The 24,481-nt window shown below is 47.7% G+C and overlaps 1 protein-coding gene and 1 long non-coding RNA gene across 8 annotated transcripts in view; one reads left to right on the top strand and one right to left on the bottom strand.

The window, feature by feature from the left end:
* c14h2orf69 (chromosome 14 C2orf69 homolog) overlaps window positions 1-5,890 on the bottom strand; it is a 41,286-nt gene extending 35,396 nt beyond the window's left edge. For 2 of the 7 annotated variants that reach the window (XM_078228658.1, XM_078228662.1), the window contains exon 1: window positions 5,522-5,887. The gene's annotated coding sequence lies outside the window, so the exon portion shown is untranslated. Of the gene's footprint in view, window positions 1-134; window positions 460-5,521 lie in introns of those variants that run through there. The other 5 variants (XM_078228666.1, XM_078228659.1, XM_078228657.1 and 2 more) reach the window with 5 other exon arrangements.
* LOC144503787 (uncharacterized) lies at window positions 205-22,841 on the top strand. Its single transcript, XR_013499557.1, has 3 exons — window positions 205-532; window positions 16,704-16,892; window positions 22,634-22,841. It is a non-coding gene; the product is annotated as an uncharacterized LOC144503787 (long non-coding RNA).
* Window positions 22,842-24,481: the final 1,640 nt, after the last annotated feature.

Genomic DNA, 24,481 nt, shown 5'->3' with positions numbered 1-24,481 from the left:
CCCATTCCTGATCAATAGGGGTGTAGTCCCACCCCATCACCAAGGAAATTAACATCGCATACCACAACCCCCACTTCATTCTAACCTGGTCCTAATTTGTTAAAGAGAGAGAGAGAGAGACCCAATATACAAACTTTTACAGACTATTTTTCCTGCGCTTGCGCCGCCACCGTATAAACAGTAACTCAAAGTCTTTTTAGTTTCAGTTTCAAAGGTTCGGCTGTCCAAGTTCCTGCTCCGACCGGGGGTTTCACGGGTCCCTTGATTCTTGTGTAGTGAGTCCAACCTCTTTCCACCGTTCTTATGGCTGTCTCAGTGGTCAGGAGAGTCTGGTATGGTCCCTCCCAATCCGGTTGTAATTTGGTCTCCTTCCACGATTTTACCAGGACCCAGTCTCCTGGCTGGATTCGATGGACAGCAAATTCGAGAGGTGGGGTTTGTGCCAATAGTCCCTGTCTCCTAAGGAAGGACAAAGAGGAGGACAGGCCCAGTCTACACTTCTTTAAAAACAGATCATTCGTCTCGAGGACAGGTAAATCCCCCTTCGTTCCCATATACGGCAGTCCGAACAACATTTCATCAGGGGACAGTCCCAGATCCTTTTGTGGTGCCGTCCGAACTCTTAGCAGGGCTATTGGTAGACACCGAGTTCAGGGCAATTTGGTTTCTACCACTAATTTGGACAGCTGCCTTTTTAGGGTCTGATTCATTCGTTCGACCCTCCCAGAGGAGGGAGGGTGCCAGGGGGTGTGAAACTCCCAAGAGATTTCCAGTCCTTTCATTATTCCTTGTAAGACTTTAGAGGTGAAATGGCTTCCTTGGTCTGAATGTATGCACTCTACCATTCCATATCGGGGAATTATGCGTTCAAGCACCATCTTGGACACCCTGCCTGCTGTTGCTGTAGCTAGAGGATACGTCTCCACCCAAACAGTTAAATGGTCTACTATAACTAACAGGTACTTCAACCTTCCCACCTGAGGCAATTCGGGAGAGTCGACCTGTAGACTCTGGAATGGTCTTAAACCAGATTCCCTTCCTCCCAGCACTTGTCCCCTCAACACCTTTTTGTTAACTTTTCTGCATGTTATACACCCCTCACATATTTGTTTAGCTACGGTGTATATGCCCTTGCATCTGTACTTTCTCAAAACCAGGTCACACATTGCTTGTACGCCCCAATGACTCCCCTGATGCAAGACTGCCATGATCTCCCTCATCAGCATTTTGTTTAGCATTTCCCGGCCATCAGGTAACATCCATCGCCCTTCGGTAGTCTTTCTTGCCCCCAACACCTCTAATTCCTGCTCTTCCTTCGCGCTAAATATTGGTCTTCCTTTAGCTTCTGGCACAATTGGTACTAAGACCAGTATCTCGACGGTTCGGGGGTTTAGGGCCACTTCCTTAGCTATCTCATCTGCTAGTCTATTTCCTCTTGATTCTGGATCGTCCCCTTTTTGGTGTCCATGTACATGAACCACTGCTATCTCTCCTGGGAGTAAGAGGTTCTCCAATACCTGCTTTACTAATTCCTCATGGGCCAATTCCTTGCCTCTGTTATTTATCAGTCCCCTTTCTCGCCATATTTTACCGAACGTGTACTACCCCGAAGGCATACTTGGAATCGGTATATATGGTCCCTTCTTTACCTTGCAGTTCTTTAAGGGCCCTTCCTAGTGCATAGAGCTCACAGGTTTGTGCTGACCAGTCGTTAGGCAGTCTGCTGGCTTCGATAACACTGCCTTCTACCCCATCCACTATTGCGTATCCATTGTGCCTCCTACCCTCAATCACTCTGGAAGATCCGTCAATGAATAACCTGGAACCTGCATGTAGGGGAATGTCTCCGAGGTCTACCCTCACTTTTGTCTGGTATTCTATGATATCGAGGCAATTATGTTCAAGGGTTCCAGGGGTCTCTTTCTCCCCTCTCCAAAGAAAAGTAGCTGGATTCAGACGGTGTCTGTGACTAGGGTAAGATCATCCTTTTCTATCAAAATTGCTTCGTACTTTAGAATTCTAGAGTCCGTGAGCCACCGCCCAGCTTTCTGGTTTAATATCGTTCGCACCTGATGTGGGGTGCTTACTATCAAAATTCCTCCAAACGTAAGCTTCCGGCTTTCCTCCACTAGTAGTGCAGTTGCTGCTACTGCCTGCACACACTCTGGCCATCCCCGGGATACCGGATCTAACAATTTGGATAAGTAGGCTACCGGCTGCTTTTTGTCTCCCCATTGCTAAGTCAAGACTCCTAAAGCTGCTCCTTTACTCACAGTCGCGAACAAGTAAAATGGCTTTTCCAGAGAGGGTAGCGCAAGAACAGGGGCATGTATCAGGCTTCTTTTCAATTCCTCTACCTGCTCTTTCTCTTTGTCTGTCCACCTCAGTGTCTGCGGTTCTTCTTCTAGCAATTTTAGGTACAATCTCTTGGTCTTTTGGGCATACGACTCAATCCACAATCTACAATATCCCGTCAATCCCAGGAATTTTCTTAACTCCCTTTTCGTTCGGGGGAGGGTCATTCCCGCTATTCCTTCGATTCTTTCTGGACTTATCCTCTTTTTCCCTTCACTGATTAAATGCCCTAAATATTTTACTTCTCTCTCTACATATTGTAACTTTTTCTTCAAGACCCTGAGTCCTTGTTTCCCTAAAAAGTTTAACAACTGGTTAGTGGCTTCTCTCGTTTTCCCTTCACTTTCCCCTGTGATCAGCAGATCAACCACATACTGCAATAAGGTCGCCCCCTCTGGACTTACAAACTTTTCCAGGGCTTGTTCCAGGACTTGGCCAAACAAATTAGGTGATTCGGTAAATCCTTGGGGAAGTACTGTCCACCGATATTGTTGTTTTCGTCCGGTCTCCGGATTTTCCCATTCAAAGGCAAACATATCTCTACTTCCTTCAGCCAGCGGGCATGCCCAGAAGGCGTCCTTCAAGTCCCATCACACTGAACCACTTGTGGTCATGTGGGATCTTACTCAGGAGAGTATAAGGGTTGGGGACTACTGGGTGACGAACCTGAACTATCCGATTAAGTGCCCTCAAATCTTGGACCAACCGGTAGGTACCATCTAGCTTTTTAACTGGCAAAATGGGGGTGTTGTAAGGGGACATACATGGCTCTAACAGACCGTCCTCGATTAGTCCCTTAATCACAGGTTGTAGCCCTCTCCTTCCTTCAGCAGAAATCAGATATTGTCTTTCACAGACTACCTCTCCTGCCTTCTTTAAACTGATCTCAAGGGGAGGGATCTGTAATCCCCCTCGATTATCTTTTTGCGCCCACACGATAGGATCTATTTCTTTCTCTTGTTCTTCCGTTAGCACAGCCATTTGTATCACTACTCTTTGATCGTGTACTCCAATTCCCAGTCCCAGCATTATTATTAAGTCTCTCCCCAGTAGGTTACTCCCTATGTCCAGAATGTACAACAATTGTCCCCTGAATTCTCCTCCATCGTATCTAATTGTCATCATCTCAAGCACAGGCACTGCAAACCCTTCTCCCTTTACTCCAGACACTGTTAATTTCCATTGTGTAAATCGTACTCCCCGGGGTATAAAATTTAAAGACGATCTAGATGCCCCTGTGTCCACTAAGAAAACTGCATCGTCCATATCTGGTCCCAGCTTTAAATTTATCAAGGGTTCCCGGGGGCAGGAACCCCTGACCCCCCTAGTCTTCTTCAAAACGCATGAGCGGCACTGCCCGCTCTTCCCTCCTTAGCTCGGGACACTCCCGCTTAAAATGTCCCATTCTCCCACAGTGATAACATCCCACTTCCTGTCCTTGTCCCTGTCTATAGGATCCCTTTTGAGGTCGTCCCCTTCCTCTTCCCCTATTATTTACATGCTGCCACTCTCTGTTCTGGCCCTTGGTGGTCGGTTCCACCCTTTTCTTCACTATTTCGTCTACAGTAGCCACCATCATTTTTGCCTTCTGCTTCTCTTTTTCATCCTCTCTCCTTACAAACACTTTCTGTGCCTCTCTTAATAACTCGTCAAGCGGTCTCTCACTCCACCCCTCTATCCTCTGAATTTTCTTTTGAATATCCGGCCATGCTTTGGTGACAAAGTGTACTTTTAGAAGTCCCTGCGCTACCGGGTCGTCAGGATCCATTCCAGTCCAAAGATGTGCGAGTTAGGTTGATTGGTCAGGTTAAAAATTGCCCCTTCGAGTCCTGAGGTGTGTCGGTTAGAGGGATTAGCGGGTAAATATGTAGGGGTAGGGTCTGGGTGGGATTGTGGTCGGTGCAGACTCGATGGGCCGAATGGCCTCCTTCTGCACTGTAGGGTTTCTATGATTCCTGAATATTTCCTCATGGTGTCCCGTAACTTTTGTAAAAAGGCTGAGGGAGCCTCATCTTTCTCCTGGTGAACTTCAAAAGCTTTAGCTAGATTCTGTGACTTGGGGACCGCCTCCCTAATACCCTTCACTATCAGGTCCCTTAAGTCTTTCATACGCCTCCGATCGTTCCCTTCGTTATTATTCCAATGTGCATCTGTATTAGGAAATTTATTTTCAGCCGGTTCAGCCTCTGCGTTTCCCCCAACTGGATTCTCTCTTTCCCATAATCTCATGGCTGCTCGTCTAATCATTCCCCTCCCTTCTCCACTGAATAGGATGTTCATAATGGACATCAATTCAACCCAGGAATATATATATTAGGTCCCAGAAATTGGTCTATTTGTTCCGATAGTCCAATAGGGTCCTCAACTAACGCTTTCATTTCTTTTTGGAATGCCCTGACTTCCCCACTAGTTAGAGGAGCACTTACAAACCCAATCACTCCCTGTCCCATAGGGACCTCTCGTAATGGGAGCATTGCCTCCCCGGATCCTTCCTGGAGTTCTCTTTCCAGTTCTCCCATCCTACTTCTGGTTATCATCCTTTCAGTCTTTGGATCTGAACCCTCCTTCTTATCCCCCCTTTTCCTAACACCTTCCCCGTCTTGCTGCGGTTCCTCTGCTTGTTCCCCAAGTGGATTATCTTGAGGGACTTCATATGGAGGGGGCAAATGGGCCAAAACATCCCAAGAGGGTGGCGGGGCAGAGGACTGCTTCTTGTCCTCTTTTTCCCTCACTGTATTCATGGGGTATAATCTGTATCCATCGGGTCTCCAACAGGAGGCGTACTCAGATTCTTCTTGGTTATATGGTTGTTTTTGGCTGACATAAATATTTAAAATCTGACAAACCCAATTCTCGTCCGATCCGTATTTTGGCCAGAAAACGGACAGAGCTCGGATAGGTTCCTTTGTCCACGTAAAGCAACAATATCTTATCATCGTTTTCTGGTCTTTCTTTTTAGTACTTTCATTGTTTTCCCAATCACTCAACATCCGTCCCAAAGGACTTTCTGGAGGGATGTTTCCCGGGGCCCAATTCATCTTCTCCTTTTTCCCGGGGGACTCACTATTTCCCATTGTGGCTACTACGTTAGCCTTGTTGACACAATCCCTACAATGAGTAAACCACCCCAGTCACCAAGGCAGTACTTAAAAGTCAATTTTCCTACCTTGGTCCGTGCACGGAGTTACCTGACTGCAGCTGTGCCTATTGTCCTTCCCTTCTCGTTCAGAATGACTTCCCTAAGATCTCTGTCAGTCAGCCGGGAGGGGTGTTCATCGACGAGAAACACGAGACCGTTCTAAAGGAACAGGACGCGTCTTCCTGGTCGTCGACGGTGACCACTCCGCCGGAGATGACTCGATCCCGGACGAGCCCCCAATTGTGAGAAACGAAGCTCACTTTGCAAATAATTTACTCCAAGTCAAATTCTGAAGTAGCAAACACTTTCATTTAACGGTCTTGCAAGAACGGGTGGCCAGCAAATAGGCACACACTGGAGTATCTCTCTTATACTTTTATACAATTTCTTTGTGTCTCTCAATCCCTCCCCTTCCCCACAGTTGGTGTTCGTGTTATCGGATGTCACCGATCATAAGCCCTAGGTTTACTCCGCCTTTGTTTACTGCCCTTGCTATCCAGCTTGGCAGTTCCCGTCCATGTTTACTTTGTCCCTTATTTGGCTGTTCCCTCCCATCCTTATCTCCCATTTTCGCGCCACTTTCTGTGTGAACGCCCACAGTGTACGTGACAAGCTGCAGTACTGGCTTTCCTTTGTTCCAGCCAGTTTAACCCTATCCATACCTTATCAGTCATCTTGTGATTCTCCTGCAGAAGCAACATTCTTATCTGTTTTTCACATAGGTAAGCCTATATATAAGCTTAGGTAGGTAGGGACATGACCGGCGCAACTTGTGGGCCGAAGGGCCTGTTTGTGCTGTATTTTTCTATGTTCTATGATCTATCTCCTGCTGTATCCTCGGATGGTCCTCATCACTATCCGCAAATCCACCAACTTTTGTGTCGTCCGCAAACTCAATCCAGTTACATTTTCCTCCAAATCATTTATATATATTACAAACAGCAAAGGTCCCAGCACTGATCCCTGAGGAACACCACTTGTCACAGCCCTCCATTCAGAAACACACCCTTCCATTGCTACCCTCTGTCTTCTTTGACTGAGCCAGTTTTGTATCCACCTTGCCAGCTCACCTCTGATCCCATGCGACTTCACCGTCTGCACCAGTCTGCCATGAGGGACCTTGTCAAAGGCCTTACTGAAGTCCATGTAGACAACATCCACTGCCCTACATGACCTCCTCTTCACAAAACCATGTTGCCTCTCACTAATACGTCCACTTATTTCCAAGTGGGAATAAATCCTGTCTCGAAGAACCCTCTCCAATAATTTCCCTACCACTGATGTAAGGCTCACCGGCCTGTAATTACCTGGATTATTCTTGCTACCCTTCTTAAACAAAGGAACAACATTGGCTATTCTCCAATCCTCTGGGACCTCCCCTGTAAGAAGTCTAACAACAACAGCTCCGAAAGCTAGTGGCATTTGCTACCAAATAAACCTGTTGGACTTTAACCTGGTGTTGTTAGACTTCTTACTGTGTTTACCCCAGTCCAACACTGGCATCTCCACATCATGACCTCCCCTGTAGCCAGTGAGGATACGAAGATTTCTCTCAAGGCCCCAGCAATTTCCTCCCTTGAATGTTATGATATTTCAAGTGCTCATCCAAATAGTTTTATAGGTGGTATGATTTCCAGCCTCCATTACCTTCCCAGGCAATGCATTCCAGATTCCCACCACCCTCTGAGTGAAAAAGGTTTTTCTCAAATTCCCTCTGAATGTCTTGTCACTTACCCTAAAACTATGCCCCCTCATGATTGACCCCTCAACAAAGGCAAACAGCTGTTCCCTACTCACCCTATCAATACACTTCATAATCTTATACACCTCAATCATGTGCCCCCTCAGCCTTCTCTGCTCTAAGAAAACATCCAAGCCTATCTTGTCTCCCTTTATCGCTGAAATGCTACATCCCAGGCTCATCCTGGTGAATCCCCTATGTACCTCCTCTAGTGCAATCACATCCTTCCTACAGCGAGGTAACCAGAACTGCACACAGTACTCCAGCCTAACCAACTCTCTGTACAACTCCAACTTTATCTCTTTGCTCTTATGCTCTATGCCACAACTGATAAAAGCAAGTGTCCCATATGCCTTCATAACTATCATGTTCACGTGCTCTGCCGACTTCAAGGACCTGTGAATAATTACCCCAAGGTCCACCTGTTCCTCTAAGCTTCCCAGTGTCCTGCCATTCATTAAATACTCCCTCATCTTGCAATCTCCGACCTCTTCAAAACCTGTTCTACCACCAGGTAAACCTCCTCACATTCTTTGATCAACTTCCATGACTGCCCTTTGCCCTTTGCCAGTAAACGATGCATCAGTTTCAACACCGTCATCAGATGCAGATGCAGAACGAACTTGCCATAATAATTAATAAGTTCCAAAAATGACTAATTGGGACACATCTTGGGCCTTCATGATGGCCTCCATCTTTTTAGACGCCCTGTGTAACCCATCTCCGTCAATTACATGGCCCAGCTACTCAGTTGAGACATTAAAGAACTCACATTTCTCTCTCTTGACTTGAGGCCATGTTCCTGCACCCTTTTAATGTTTCTTCCAGATTCTTTAAATGCTCTTTCAAACACTTGACCAAAATCACATCCAGGTAACATTGGACTCCTGTCAACCCACTCAAATTTTGGTCCTTGGCCCTCTGGAAAAGTGCCGGAGCTGATTTAATGCCAAAAGGTAGCTGCTTATAGCGGAACAGACCCGTGTGTGATTATTGTTAGTGATGGCTGTGAATCCTTCACTCCCTCATCTGCAAATAGGTCTGTGATAGGTTCATTTTGGAGAATTTCTTTTTCCCTGCCAGGCTACTGAATAAGTCCTCGATGAGAGGAAGCAGGTATTGATCCGCCCACAGGGCTGGGTTTACTTTCATCTTAAAATCCCCACAGATTCTCACTGATCCATCTGGTTTCAAAATTAGAAAAATTGGGGGGTCCTATTCGCTGGTGGTTACTGGTTCCAACGCATCCAGATCCATCTGCCATTCTAATTCAGCCTCCACTTTCGGCCTAATGATGTATGGAACCGGACGTGCCTTAAGACATTTTGGACAAGCATCCAGCTTCAACTGTAATTTAACCTTGACATCCCTTATCTCTCTAAGGGTTCCTTGAAAAACATCTTTAAAAATGTCTTGTAAACTTGTGTTCAAGTCTGCTAGCCTGTTAACCACACCACTGTTCAATTTCAACTTCTATAACCAGGAACGTCTGAATAACGCAAGGTAGTCATCACCGTTTACCATATATAGTGTCAATTCTGCACATTAGTTCCTTAACTGTACCTTCACCCTTGAGGGGTAACATTGGCTCTGTGTATGTTCACAATGTGATCTTAGAAGGCTTTAATGGCAGGGCTTTTAACTTCTCCCTGTATAGTGCTTCCGGTATGAAGAACACCACTGCCCCATATCAGCTTTCATTTTCACCATTTTGCCTTCCAGTTTAGGGAGAACCACAAACGATCAGTTTCACTCCATACCGACAGAATATTCAGCCTGAACTCTTGTTTCTCTGGACTGTTTGCTTCCCCTGCAGACCCAGCTGACTCCCTACCCTCTCCATGGCCAGCAACATGGACATTTTGTTTTGTCCTTCTAAATGCTTCCTTCTTTTTGCCCTCTCTCTGGACTTACTTTCACCTGGCAATTCCAGGCAATGTGGCCCACTTGCTCACGCTTGCGACATTGGGCCTTTCGTGTCCAACAATTCGATTCCTTGTGGCCTGTCCTGCCACATTGGCAGCATTCCGCTTGCAGCGCCGAACGGTACGGGGCTTCCGCTACCTTGTGCACCCAGACAATGACGCCCAAGTGCGATGATTCTCTGGTGGCTAACTCCACAGAAGTTGTGATCTCCAAAGCAGGCTTAAATTTTAAATTCCGTTCAGCTCATAACCTCTGCTGGATGGCTTCATGCCGGAGGCCACAAACCAGCCAGTCCCATAAGGCATCTTGGAGAACGTTTTTGAACTCGCAGTGCTCTGCCACAAATTGAACAATGGACTCCCCTTCATGTGGGTCACGCTTATAAAATCTGAACTGCTCTGCAATTACCAATGGCTTTGGAGCAAAGACAGCTTCTAACACATCGCACAATTCTTTACAAGTCTTCTTAGCCGGTTTTTCAGGTTGCACAAAACTTCTTAAAACAGCCAATGTCTTTCTCCCCATGGTACTTAAGAAAACAGGTACAACCAGGTCATCAACATCAGTGGAGGCAGAAGAGAGCCAATGTTTTGAGTCTGGATGACCCTTCATCAGAGCTGAAGACAAAAAAAAATAAAACGAGATTCATATAGTAAGGGTGAGCAGTGGGGAGAGGGGGTGTGGTGTAATTGACCAAGATATCATAGACAAAGAGACCAAGGGAATTTAAATGGTGGTGTTAGAGACTGAGAATAGTGCTATAAGTGTCCATTAAGAGATTAGAACATGTAAATGGCAGAATAAAGGCGTAGCGTGTCAAAGGACAACCTGAGGAATGTGGCAGATGGCCCGAGTGGGGTGGGGGGAGGAGAGAGGACAAGATGGAAAGCGAGATTTAGAAATGGACAAATGAAACAATGGAAGAAATTAAAATTAAAACTAATAATATGAAGTTAAAATATGGATTAATAAGATAAAAATAAATGGAAATTAAGTGGAGATGGAGCAGAAAGATCATGCTCTGAAGTTGTTGAATTCAATGTTCAGTCCAGGAGGCTGTAAAATGCCTAAGGTGATAGAATAGAGAATAGAATAGAATAGAAACCCTACAGTGCAGAAGGAGGCCATTCGGCCCATCGAGTCTGCACCGACCACAATCCCACCCAGGCCCTACCCCCACATATTTTACCCGCTAATCCCTCTAACCTACGCATCCCAGGACTCTAAGGGGCAATTTTTAACCTGGCCAATCAACCTATCCCGCACATCTTTGGACTGTGGGAGGAAACCGGAGCACCCGGAGGAAACCCACGCAGACACGAGGAGAATGTGCAAACTCCACACAGACAGTGACCCGAGCCGGGAATCGAACTCAGGACCCTGGAGCTGTGAAGCAGCAGTGCTAACCACTGTGCTACCGTGCCGCCCGGTAGAGGGGTGGAAATTAGAAGCAGGTCCCAGTGGAGGGAGAATGCTGCAGGCGGGTGAAAGGATCTGTTTCTTCGAATCTTGACTCCATCCTCTCTCCTCTTGTCCAATCTCTTCCCACAAACCTTCCCTCTGATGCCCTATGCCATATCAGCAACTTCTAGTTCCCTGGCCTCCTTCTTACCATGGATGTCCAATTCCTTTACACCTCTGTTCTCCACCAGAATGACCTGAGAGCTCTTCGCTTCTTTCTCAAACAGAGGCCTGAACAATCCTCATCCTATTGTTGGAAGGTATTTTGAGAGACAGGATCTACAGGCATTTAGAAACGCAAGGACTGATTAGGGACAGTCAGCATGGCTTTGTGAGTGGAAAATCATGTCTCACAAATTTAATTGAGTTTTTTGAAGGGGTAACCAAGAAGGTAGATGAGGGCAGTGCAGTTGATGTTGTCTACATGGACTTTAGCAAGGCCTTTGACAAGGTACCGCACAGTAGGTTGTTGCATAAAGTTAAATCTCACGGGATCCAGCGTGAGGTATCTAAATGGATACAAAATTGTCTTCTTGACAGAAGCCAGAGGGTGGTTGTAGAGAGTTGTTTTTCAAACTGGAGACCTGTGACCAGCGGTGTGCCTCAGGGATCAGTGCTGGGCCCACTATTATTTGTCACTTATATTAATGATTTGGATGAGAATATAGGAAGAGGGAAGCTTATGTAGGGATGAGGAAACAAGGTTCAGATGGCTCGATTGAGGGTTACAAGTTAGCAAGGAATGAGCTGAAAAAGGGGCTGAGGAGAGCTAGGAGGGGACATGAGAAGTCCTTGGCGGGTCGGATCAAGGAAAACCCCAAGGCTTTTTACTCTTATGTGAGGAATAAAAGAATGACCAGGGTGAGGTTAGGGCCGGTCAAGGACAGTGGTGGGAACTTGTGTATGGAATCAGTAGAGATAGGCGAGGTGATGAATGAATACTTTTCTTCAGTGTTCACCAAGGAGAGGGGCCATGTTTTTCACGAAGAGAAGGTGTTACAGGCTAATAGGCTGGAGGAAATAGATGTTCGGAGGGAGGATGTATTGGCAGTTTTGAATAAACTGAAGGTCGATATGTCCCCTGGGCCTGATGAAATGTATCCTAGGATTCTTTGGGAGGCGAGGGATGAGATTGCAGAGCCTTTGGCTTTGATCTTTGGGTCCTCGCTGTCCACGGGGATGGTGCCGGAGGACTGGAGAGTGGCAAATGTTGTTCCTCTGTTTAAGAAAGGGAATAGAAATGACCCTGGTAATTATAGACCGGTTAGTCTGACTTCGGTGGTTGGTAAATTGATGGAAAAGGTCCTTAGGGATGGGATTTACGACCATTTAGAAAGATGCGGATTAATCCGGGATAGTCAGCACGGATTTGTGAAGGGCAAATTGTGCCTCACAAATTTGATAGAATTTTTTGAGGAGGTAACTAGGTGTGTTGATGAAGGTAGGGCGGTTGATGTCATATACATGGATTTTAGTAAGGCGTTTGATAAGGTCCCCCATGGTCGGCTTATGATGAAAGTAAGGAGGTGTGGGATAGAGGGAAAGTTGGCCGATTGGATAGGTAACAGGCTATCTGATCGAAGACAGAGGGTGGTGGTGGATGGAAAATTTTCGGACTGGAGGCAGGTTGCTAGCGGAGTGCCGCAGGGATCGGTGCTTGGTCCTCTGCTCTTTGTGATTTTTATTAATGACTTAGAGGAGGGGGCTGAAGGGTGGATCAGTAAATTTGCTGATGACACCAAGATTGGTGGAGTAGTGGATGAGGTGGAGGGCTGTTGTAGGCTGCAAAGAGACATAGATAGGATGCAAAGCTGGGCTGAAAAATGGCAAATGGAGTTTAACCCTGATAAATGTGAGGTGATTCATTTTGGTAGGACAAATTTAAATGTGGATTACAGGGTCAAAGGTAGGGTTCTGAAGACTGTGGAGGAACAGAGAGATCTTGGGGTCCATATCCACAGATCTCTAAAGGTTGCCACTCAAGTGGATAGAGCTGTGAAGAAGGCATATAGTGTGTTAGCTTTTATTAACAGGGGGTTGGAGTTTAAGAGCCGTGGGGTTATGCTGCAACTGTACAGGACCTTGGTGAGACCGCATTTGGAATATTGCGTGCAGTTCTGGTCACCTCACTATAAGAAGGATGTGGAAGCGCTGGAGAGAGTGCAGAGGAGATTTACCAGGATGCTGCCTGGTTTGGAGTGTCGGTCTTATGAGGAAAGGTTGAGGGAGCTGGGGCTGTTCTCTCTGGAGCGGAGGAGATTGAGGGGAGACTTAATAGAGGTTTATAAAATGATGAAGGGGATAGATCGAGTGAACGTTCAAAGACTATTTCCTCGGGTGGATGGAGCTATTACAAGGGGGCATAACTATAGGGTTCATGGTGGGAGATATAGGAAGGATATCAGAGGTAGGTTCTTCACGCAGAGACTGGTTGGGGTGTGGAATGGACTGCCTGCAGTGATAGTGGAGTCAGACACTTTAGGAACATTTAAGCGGTTATTGGATAGGCACATGGAGCACACCAGGATGGTAGGGAGTGGGATAGCTTGATCTTGGTTTCAGATGAAGGTCGGCACAACATCGTGGGCCGAAGGGCCTGTTCTGTGCTGTACTGTTCTATATTCTATATTCATGGTTAGTAAATTTGCAGATGACACCAAGATTGGTGGCATAGTGGACAGTGAAGAAAGTTATCTCCAATTGCAACGGGATCTTGATCAATTGGGCCAGTGGGCTGACGAATGGCAGATGGAGTTCTATTTAGACAAATGCGAGGTGATGCATTTTGGTAGATTGAACCAGGGCAGGACTTACTCAGTTAATGGTAGGGCATTAGGGAGAGTTACAGAAGAAAGAGATCTAAGGGTACATGTTCATAGCTCCTTGGAAGTGGAGTCACAGGTCGACAGAATAGTGAAGAAGGCATTTGGCATGCTTGGTTTCATCAGTCAGAACATTGAATACAGGAGTTGGGACGTCTTGTTGAAGTTGTACAAGACATTGGTAAGACCACATTTGGAATAGTGTGTGCAATTCTGGTCACCCTATTATAGAAAGGATATTATTAAACTAGAAAGAGTGCAGAAAAGATTTACTAGGATGCTACCGGGACTTGATGGATTGAGTTATGAGGAGAGGCTGAATAGACTGGGACTTTTTTCTCTGGAGCGTAGGAGGCTGAGGGGTGACCTTATAGAGGCCTATAAAATAATGAGGGGCATAGACAAGGTAGATAGTCAATATCTTTTCCCAAAGGTAGGAGAGTCTAAAACTAGAGGGCATAGGTTTAAGGTGAGAGGGGAGAGATACAAAAGTGTCCAGAGGGGCAATTTTTTCTCACACAGGATGGTGAGTGTCTGGAACAAGCTGCCAGAGGTAGTAGTAGAGGCGGGTACAATTTTATCTTTTAAAAAGCATTTAGATAGTTACATGGGTATGATGGGTATAGAGGGATATGGGCCAAATGCAGGCAATTGGGATTAGCTTAGGGGTTTAAAAAAAAAGAGCAGCATGGACAAGTTGGGCCGAAGGGCCTGTTTCCATGCTGTAAACCTCTATGACTCTATCCATCCCCACTCTCCTCTGTCTGGTTGAACTTGTTCTCTCACTCAATTATTTCTCTTTTAACTTCCTCCCAATAAAAAGTATGACTGTGGGTACCCCCATGGGTCCCAGCTATGCCTGTCTCTTTATGGGGTATGTGGAACATTCCTTGTTCCAGTCCTACTCTGGCCCCCTCCCACAACTCTTTCATTGGTACATCAACAACTATTTCGGTGCTGCTCCATGCTCTCATCTGGACCTGGAAAATATGACCAATTTTGCTTATAATTTCCACCCCTTTATCACCTTCACATAGTCCATCTCTGACACCTCTCTTCCCTCCTTTGATCTCTCTGTCTCCATTTCTGGTGATAGACCATCCATCAATATCATAGAAATCATAGAAATCATAGAAACCCTACAGTGCAGAAGGAGGCCATTCGGCCCATCGAGTCTGCACCGACCACAATCCCACCCAGGCCCTACCCTCACATATTTACCCGCTAATCCCTCTAACCTACGCATCCTAGGACTCTAAGGGGCAATTTTTAACCTGGCCAATCAACCTAACCCGCACATCTTTGGACTGTGGGAGGAAACCGGAGCACCCGGAGGAAACCCACGCAGACACGAGGAGAATGTGCAAACTCCACACAGACAGTGACCCGAGCCGGGAATCAAACCCGGGACCCTGGAGCTGTGAAGCAGCAGTGCTAACCACTGTGCTACCGTGCCGCCCTTGTCAATATCTTTTCCCAAAGGTAGGAGAGTCTAAAACTAGAGGGCATAGGTTTAAGGTGAGAGGGGAGAGATACAAAAGTGTCCAGAGGGGCAATTTTTTCACACAGAGGATGGTGAGTGTCTGGAACAAGCTGCCAGAGGTAGTAGTAGAGGCGGGTACAATTTTATCTTTTAAAAAGCATTTAGATAGTTACATGGGTTACACTTTACTTGTAATATCCATTACAAGTCCATCAAGTCCCACAGCTATCTTGACTACAGCTCTTCATGCTCTACATCCTGTACGGACTCCATTCCATTCTCTCAGTTCCTTCACCTCTGCCACATCTGATCCAATGATGCCACTTTCAATAAGGGCATTGCTGATATGTCTTCCTACTTCCTTAATCGTAGTTTCCTACCCACCTTGGTTGACAGGGCTCTCATGTGTCTGACCCATCTCCCACGCCATGACTGTCACTCTCTCCCCTCCCTTCCAAAACAGGATAGGATCCCCCTTGTCCTCACTTTTCACCCCACCAGCTTCTGCATTCAAAGGATCATTTTCCACCATTTCTGCCAACTCCAGCATGATGCCACCATTCAACTTCTTCCCCTCACATCCCCTGTCAGCATTCTGCATGGAACATTCCCTCCAGAACAACCTGGTCCACTCTTTTATCACACCCAACACCTCATCCATCTACCCCGGCACCTTTCCATGTAATCGCAGAAGGTGCAACACCTGCCCCTCTCCCTGCTCACCACCCAGGGCCCAAACTTACTTTTCAGGTGAAGCACTACTTCAAGTGCACCTCCTTTAATCTGGTCTACTGCATTTGCTGCTTCCAATGCTGTCTACTCAACATCAGAGAGACCAAATGCAGCCTGGGTAACCGCTTTGCACAACTCCTTCGGTCCATCCACAAGCAGGAGCCAGACCTTCCTATCACTTGCCATTTGATCACACCATCCTGCCCTTTTGTCCACATGTCCATCCTGGGCTTGCTACAATCATAGAATCAGAATCCCTACCATGCAGAGGAGGCCATTCGGTCTATTGAGCCTGCATTGACAATAATTCGCACCCAGGCCCTATCCTTGTAACCCACGTATTTATCCTAATAATCCCCCTGACACTAAGGGGCAATTCAGTATGACCAATCAACCTAATCCAAACATCTTTGCAATGTTGCAGTGAAGCACAATGCAAACTGAAGGAACAGCACCTCATATTCCAATTCAGCACTTTACAGCCTTTGGACTGAACATTGGGTTCAACAGCTTCAGAGCATGAACTCTCTCCTCCACTCCACTTCCATTTATTTTGTTTCATTTATTTTTACCTTATTAATTTTTTTTACTTGATATTCTTATTATTTTAAATTTTAATTTCTTCCATCGTTTCATTTGTACACTTCTAAATCTCTCTTTCCATCTTGTTCCCCATCCACCCTCCCACTGGGCCATCTATGTTCTCCTTTGACACTCTATACCTTTGTTATGCATACATTCTGTCTCCTAATGGGCAATATTTTTGCACTATTCTCAGCCTTTATTACCACCATTTAAATTTCCTTTGTCTTTTTGTCGATGACATCTTGGTCAATTACACAAACTTTCCATAAGGGCACTGCTGATATGTCTTCCTACCACCGCCCCCCGTTTACAGTATAAAATCTCATCCTATTTCTTTGCCTCTGACGAAGGGTCATCCAGACTCAAAACGTTGGCTCCATTTTCTCTCCACAGATGCTGTCAGACCTGCTGATATCTTCCAGCATTTTCTGTTTTTGTTTCAGGTTCCAGCATCCACAGTATTTTGCTTTTATATTACAACCAGATCACCGCCCACCTTATTGGCCGTCATGCGCGCTGAAGTGTTCTGCACAAGGTATCCTGTTCTCTGCCTCCTCGTCGAAGGGACTGGTGCACGTCAATTGAACTCAAGACACAAAGCTTCGGTAACTGAAGGCTTTTATTGCCTAACAATGGAACTACTAGAACGTAAGTACACCACCCCAGACTGACGAGGTCCCGTCCGAGCAGGGGGTCTTATACCTCTCCCAGGAGGCGGAGCCCGACTGGGATGTGCCACAACAGTAACAACCACAGGTGTATTAATTCCACCCTAGCCCAACAACAACATTAGAACAATCCCACAGTGTGAACACCCTAGCCCAACAACAACATTAGAACAACCCCACAGTGGGAACCAACGATGGTTCACCACATTCACCCCTCCTTTGAGAACAAAGGCCGGCGGGGTGCGAAAACAGACTAAAAAAAAGTCAACAGATTATAAGTCCAGACGGTCTGGAGGACCGCACCGTCGTTGTGACCTCCTCAATACCGGCGGTGACACCGGAGTAGGTGCTTGCGGTGGCGTTCTCTCCAAAACAGCGTCCGGCTGTCCTGTCGCGGACTCACAGGCCGGTCGACCCTGATGAAGCGGTAGTGCAGGGGATCCCAGTACATTCTGCGATGGCGCCGATCTCCGGGTCTCAGGCAAGCTGTACATTGGAGTATAACTGTTAAGCACTGGTCCCGGTGCTGACCGCGCCACGTCCGGGGGAGAAATAAGGGATAAGGGATTCGTCACTGGGGGTATGGGAGCGACAGGAGTTGCTACGTCCCCTGCGGGCGCCAGGTCTCGGATCGAGACTGTGTCCTCTCGCCCGTCAGGATATGCTACATAGGCATACTGAGGGTTGGCGTGGAGGAGGTGGACCTGTTCGACCAAGGGGTCGGACTTGCGGGCCCTTACATGTCGCCGCAGAAGGACGGGTCCTGGGTACGTCAACCAGGCTGGTAAAGATATCCCCGAGGACGACTTCCGAGGGAATGAGAACATCCTCTCGTGGGGAGTAGCATTGGTTGCCGTACACAGGAGGGAGCGAATGGAGTGAAGCGCATTTGGGAGGACCTCCTGCCAATGGGAGACTGGAAGGCCTTTGGACTTCAGCGCCAATAGGACAGCCTTCCAGACTGTAGCATTCTCTCTTTCCACCTGTCCATTGCCCCTAGGGTTGTAACTCGTGGTCCTACTAGAGGCAATCCCGTATGAGAGCGGGAATTGCCTCAAGTCATTACTCATGAACGACGAGCCCCTGTCGCTATGTATATAGCTGGGGTACCCGAACAGGGTAAAAAGATCACGGAATGCCTTGATCACCGTGGCAGTCGACGTGTCCGCGCAGGGGACAACAAACGGGAACCGGGAGTACTCGTCTATGATGTTAAGAAAGTACACGTTCCGATCTGTTGAGGGAAGGGGGCCCTTAAAATCCACACTCAGCCTCTCGAAGGGGCGAGTGGCCTTGACCAAATGTGCCCAGTCAGGTCGGTAAAAGTGCGGTTTGCATTCCGCGCAAATCCGACAGCTCTTGTCACTGACCTGACGTCCTCCACCGAGTAAGGCTGGTTGCGGGCTTTGATAAAGTGGTAGAGCCGAGTGACCCCAGGATGGCACAGGTCATTATGGAGGGCGTTCAAGCGATCCTCCTGCATAGTAGCGCATGTTCCGCGCGAGAGGGCATCCGAGGGCTCATTGAGTTTCCCTGGACGATACATGATATCGTAATTATAGGTGGAGAGCTCAATTCTCCACCGCAAGATCTTGTCATTCTTGATCTTGCCCCTCTGCGTGTTATTGAACATGAACGCCACGGACCGCTGGTCCGTGATCAGGGTGAACCGCTTCCCCGCCAGGTAATGGCACCAGTGTCTGACGGCCTCCACAATGGCCTGGGCCTCCTTTTCCTCCGCTGAATGCCGAATTTCGGGACCTTGGCGGGAAAAAAACGCGACGGGCCTGCCCGCCTGGTTTAGTGTGGCGGCCAGGGCGAAATCAGATGCATCGCTTTCCACCTGAAAAGGGATGGATTCGTCTACCGCGTGCATCGTGGCTTTCGCAATGTCGTGTTTCAATTCCTTGAACGCCAATTGGGCCTCTGGCGTGAGTGGAAAAGTCGTGGACTTAATAAGCGGACGGGCTTTGTCCGCGTAGTTGGGGACCCACTGCGCATAATAGGAGAAGAAGCCTAGGCATCTCCTCAGTGCTTTTGCGCTAGCGGGCAAAGGAAGTTCAGCAAGGGGGCGCATACGGTCGGGATCAGGGCCAATGACCCCGTTTTCCACTACGTATCCCAGGATGGCTAACCGGCACGTACGGAATACACACTTCTCCCTGTTGTAGGTCAAATTCAGGCAAGATGCAGTGCGTAAAAAGTTCTGGAAATTTGTGTCATGGTCCTGCTGATCACGGCCGCAGATGGTGACATTATCCAGGTACGGGAAGGTAGCCCGCAGCCCGTTCTGGTCCACCATTCGGTCCATAGCACGCTGGAAGACCGAGACCCCATTGGTGACACCAAATGGAACCCTAAGAAACTGATACAGACGACCATCCGCCTCAAAAGCTGTGTAGTGTCGGTCCTCTGGGCGGATGGGGAGTTGGTGGTAGGCGGACTTAAGGTCTATGGTGGAGAACACCCGGTACTGCGCAATCTGATTGACCATATCAGATATGCGCGGGAGAGGATACGCATCCAGCTGTGTATATCGATTAATGGTCTGACTGTAATCAATGACCATCCGGGGTTTGTTCCCGCTCTTAACCACCACAACCTGTGCTCTCCACGGACTAACACTGGGCTGTATGATCCCTTCTTTGAGGAGCCGCTGAACCTCAGATCTGATGAAGATCCGATCTTCAGCGCTGTAACGCCTACTTTTAGTAGCGATGGGCTTGCAGCCTGGTACCAGATTCTTGAATAAAGAGGGTGTGGTGATCTTTAATGTGGAAAGATTGCATGCGGGGCGCTTTGGACAATTTGGAGACTGCAGCTGGTCCCCTACTGTCAGCGAAGGGAGTGGCCCACCGTACTGTAGGATCACACTCTTCATGTGGACCATAAAGTTTAGTCCGAGGAGAATTGGTGCGTAAAGATGCGGCAACACAAGGAGCCTGAATCGCTCGTAAATTGTGCCCTGCACTTTCAGAGTTACCACACAACGTCCTTGAACAGGGACAGACCGGGACCGTGATGCCATAGAGATTGTCTGTTTGGCAGGTTGAACCTGGAGTCCACACCTCTTTACAGTGTCAGGGTGAATAAAGCTCTCAGTGCTCCCGCTGTCAAACAGACAATAAATTGCACGACCATTTACCTTTATGTCCATCATTGAACAGTCAAGCCTGTGGTGCTTAGCCTGGTTCAGGGTGATCGACGCCACCGTTGGCCCTTGAACGTCACTGCAGGCAGCTGAGGTCGATGCTGAGGACCCCTGCTGGTTGCTCCTGGTCGTCGTCGACCAAAATGGCCGCCCCCATGAATCGCACATGGTTGAGGGCGCCAAGTGTAGCGACTCCTGGTGGTCATCCTCCTCCGACTCCGTCGACCACAATGGCGTCGTCCTGGACTCGCACGTGGACGAACCCCGTGGGTACTTCGACGTCGATGGTGATGATCCCCGTTCTGAAGGGTCACAGGCTGCACTGCTGTTCTTGGGCTTTGATCTGCAGACCTTCGCGTAGTGCCCCTTTTTACCGCATTGATTACAGACCACCGCTTTAGCAGGACACTTTTGTCGTGGATGCTTGGCTCCTCCGCAGAAGTAGCACCGCGGGCCGCATGGGGCTGCCGCCGTCGTCGGGTCTACATGGGAGCACGCCATAACACTGCACTTCGAGCCCGTGGGGCAAGGAGGGATTTGTGACTGCTCCTGCCACGTTGTCTCCACGTGGTCCTCCGGATACAGGACCAAGCTCTTCGAAGCCGCCTCAAGCATTTCAGCCGTTTCCATAGCTTGGGTCAGGTTGAGATTTCCCTTTTCTAGCAGCTTGAGACGGATGTACGAAGACCCTACCCCTGCCACAAACGCATCTCGGGCGAGGTCATACATATACTGCTCAGCCGACACAGCTTTGCAGTCGCAGCCCCTGGCAAGCTGCAAGAGCTCATTGGCGTAATCCTCCATGGTTTCGCCCGACTGCCGACGTCGTGTAGCGAGGAGGTAACGAGCGTGGATCTCATTGGGAGGTTTCGTGTAGCGCTTTTTTAAAAGCTCGAGGGCCCTCGGGTAAGTGGTGGCCGCACGGATCGCGAGGTAGACAGTGTCGCTTACCCTCGCATAGAGGACCCGGAGTCTGTCGTCATCTGTGATGACCGCTGCGGAGGCTGCCAGGTAGTCCTCAAAACACTTCAGCCAGTGGTCGAAGGTGTTAGAGGCGCCCACCGCACGTGGATCCAGCGTCAGACGCTCTGGCTTTAAGATTTGTTCCATACTCTCCTTTCCGTCGAGAGCTTAGTGTTAGGCAATAAAATTGGTGCACGTCAATTGAACTCAAGACACAAGGCTTCGGTAACTGAAGGCTTTTATTGCCTAACAATGGAACTACTAGAACGTAAGTACACCACCCCAGACTGACGAGGTCCCGCCCGAGCAGGGGGTCTTATACCTCTCCCAGGAGGCGGAGCCCGACTGGGATGTGCCACAACAGTAACAACCACAGGTGTATTAATTCCACCCTAGCCCAACAACAACATTAGAACAATCCCACAGTGTGAACACCCTAGCCCAACAACAACATTAGAACAACCCCACAGTGGGAACCAATGATGGTTCACCACAGGGACCTATCGCACCAAATTGGGTTGCATTTTTTTGCCGCTGGCAGGAATTATTTTCCACCATACAAGTTGAGGCACGATGCCTTCTCCTGCTATTACCGGCAGCCTCCCGCAGCCCCAAACCCATTGGATACGACCCCCCATGATGGCCGTTCCCTTTACACCTGTAGTTAGTACTCCTTCCCAGCCAGCGACTGCAGCCCGAGTCCCCTTGGCGACTGCTTCCCGAGACCTTTTCAGCCAGTTCCCAGGCAAGTACTACCTTCCCCTGAATGGACTGTCCACACAAAGCAACAGTGGTCAGAACACTCTTACCCGTTCTTCGTGGGGTTATCATACTTCGGGTCCTTTCCAGCACTGTCCAACGAAGTCCAGAGTGAAGCTCGATCCCTTCCCCCTTCACCAGAATGGAGTGCCAGCAAAATGCATAGGCCATCAAACAGCCTTGTGACAAGTTATCGAAGTAAGGTGCAAGGAGAACCACAAAGTAGGCCTCGTAACTTAAACACTAGGGAACTCGATTATAGGTGTGCATTGTCCCATAGTCAGATCCTAGACTTCTTAACCGAGTTCCACCCTGGGAGGAGCTATCCCACCTCAGGGGTCACATGTCCCGCCCTCCTACAGGGCAGTACGCACCCCAAATCCTCAACATACATATATATCAAAAAAATAAATAAAGGTACCTTTAGTTATCAGTTGTTGTGTTCAGAGCCATTTATTTCTCTTGTGTGCCCTGTATTTGTTGATTACATTGTATTCATGCAATTCATTGACAGATTGGATGACGTAAGAGGAGACCTTGCAATGAACAGATTTTTCTCCCAGACAACTTAGCCACAGGTATTTTTTCCAGACTAAGTGCCATGCAATTGTCATCCAAAACTTGGATTTAGGTTTCCCATTCAAGATACTAGCACTCTACATTTTAGATACTGAGCTGATCATGGATGTTACTAAAAATACTATTTAATAAAAGGAATATCAGTACATTTACTTAAAGTTGGGAACATTGGTGATTATTTTCTAAGTACAATGAGCAAGGATGCATCATTTTTCAATAAACTTGTTCTTATCATATGTTTACCCTTTTACTTTTATTCTTTTTTTCAGTTAATGCAAGGGTAAAATGATTATTAAGATGGGAAGATGTTGGAAAGCCTCAATAGCCAATGAAGCAAAATCAGTCAAAGCAACAAGCAAATTTGAGTACTTGGCAATCACAGTACAATCACTTGTACCCTCATTGACTTAGTTTGGATGTAAAAAAGTGATCATAGTAACCTGTCACAATATGTCATATATTAAAAATCTTATGTCTATGTCTTGCTAGTCAATTTTTCCACTCACGTTTATAATGGAAACTGCTTTTGTAAACTTGTCATGATGTACAGACACCCACTTTCCTGTCAGTCAATAATGGGGCTGCAATACCTCCATTATCCAGAGATGATAACAACAATCTGGCAATTTCACTTCGGCAAAAGCAAAAAACAGTACTGGAAATCTGAAATACTGTTCTAATGTGCTGAGGTTCTGATGAAAGGTCATCAATCTGAAACATTAAGAATCATAGGATCCCACAGTGCAGAAGGAGGCCATTCAGCCCATTGAGTCTGCACCAACCACAATGCCACCCAGGCCCAACCCCCACAACCCCATGCATTTACCCTAGCTAGTCCCCCTGACACTAAGGGGCAATTTAGCATAGCCAATCCACCTAACCCATACATCTTTGAACTGTGGGAGGAAACCCACCCAGATACAGGGAGAATGTGCAAACTCCACACAGACAGTGACCCAAGCCGGGAATCGAACCCGGGTCCCTGGTGCTGTGAGGCAGCAGTGCTAACTACTGTGCCACCGTGCTGTTTCTCTGTCCACAGATGCTGCCAGAGCTTTGTTTTTATTTGTTTAAGAAAGATGAGTGTTGCTGGCAAGGTTAGCATTTATTGCCCATCCCTGATTGCCCTCGAGAAGGTGGTGTTTAGCTGCCTCTTTGAAAAACTGCAGTCCACAGTGCTGTTAAGTTACAGCTTTTTGCAATGAAGGAACAGTGATGTTGCTCTGAGTCAGGATGCTGTGTGATTTGGGAGGGGTACTTGCAGGTGTGGTGTTCCCCAAGCACCTACTGCCTCTAGGTGTTAGAATTTGCAGCTGTGAAAGGAACCTTGGTGAGTTGGTGTTGTGCATCTTGTAGGTGGTACACACTGCTGCCACTGTGCATCAGTGATGAAGGTGGTGGATGGGGTGCCAATCAAGCGGGCTGCTTTGTCTGGAATGGTGTGGAGCTTCTTGGGTGTTGTTGGAGCTGCATGCATCCAGGCAAGTGGGGATTATTCAACCATATTCCTGACTTGTGTCTTGTAGATACTGATAGGTTTTGGGGAGTCAAGAGATAAGTTACTCGCCGTAGTATTCCCAGCCTCTGATTTGCTCTTGTAGTAAACAGTATTTATATGGCTGACCCATTTAAGTTTCTGGCCAATGGTGCCCCCAATTAGTTGATGGTGGTAATGATAATGCCATTGAATGTCATGGGAAGAGGGCTCGGTTTTCTCTTATTGGAGATGGGCATTGCCTGATACTTGTGGGGTATGAATGTTCATAGATAGATTCATAGAAACCCTACAGTGCAGAAGGAGGCCATTCGGCCCATCGAGTCTGCACCGACCACAATCCCACCCAGGCCCTACCCCCACATATTTACCCGCTAATCCCTCTAACGTACGCATCCCAGGACTCTAAGGGGCAATTTTTAACCTGGCCAATCAGCCTAACCCACACATCTTTGGACTGGGGGAGGAAACCGGAGCACCCGGAGGAAACCCATGCAGACACGAGGAGAATGTGCAAACTCCACACAGACAGTGACCGAGCCGGGAATCGAACCCGGGACCCTGGAGCTGTGAAGCAGCAGTGCTAACCACTGTGCTACCGTGCCGCCCTTGTTACTTGTCA

This window comes from Mustelus asterias, chromosome 14, assembly GCF_964213995.1.
Source record: "Mustelus asterias chromosome 14, sMusAst1.hap1.1, whole genome shotgun sequence".
Classification (NCBI taxonomy): domain Eukaryota; kingdom Metazoa; phylum Chordata; class Chondrichthyes; order Carcharhiniformes; family Triakidae; genus Mustelus; species Mustelus asterias.
The sequence above is the reverse complement of the archived record's forward strand: the minus strand, read 5'-3'. Positions and strand labels throughout refer to the sequence as shown.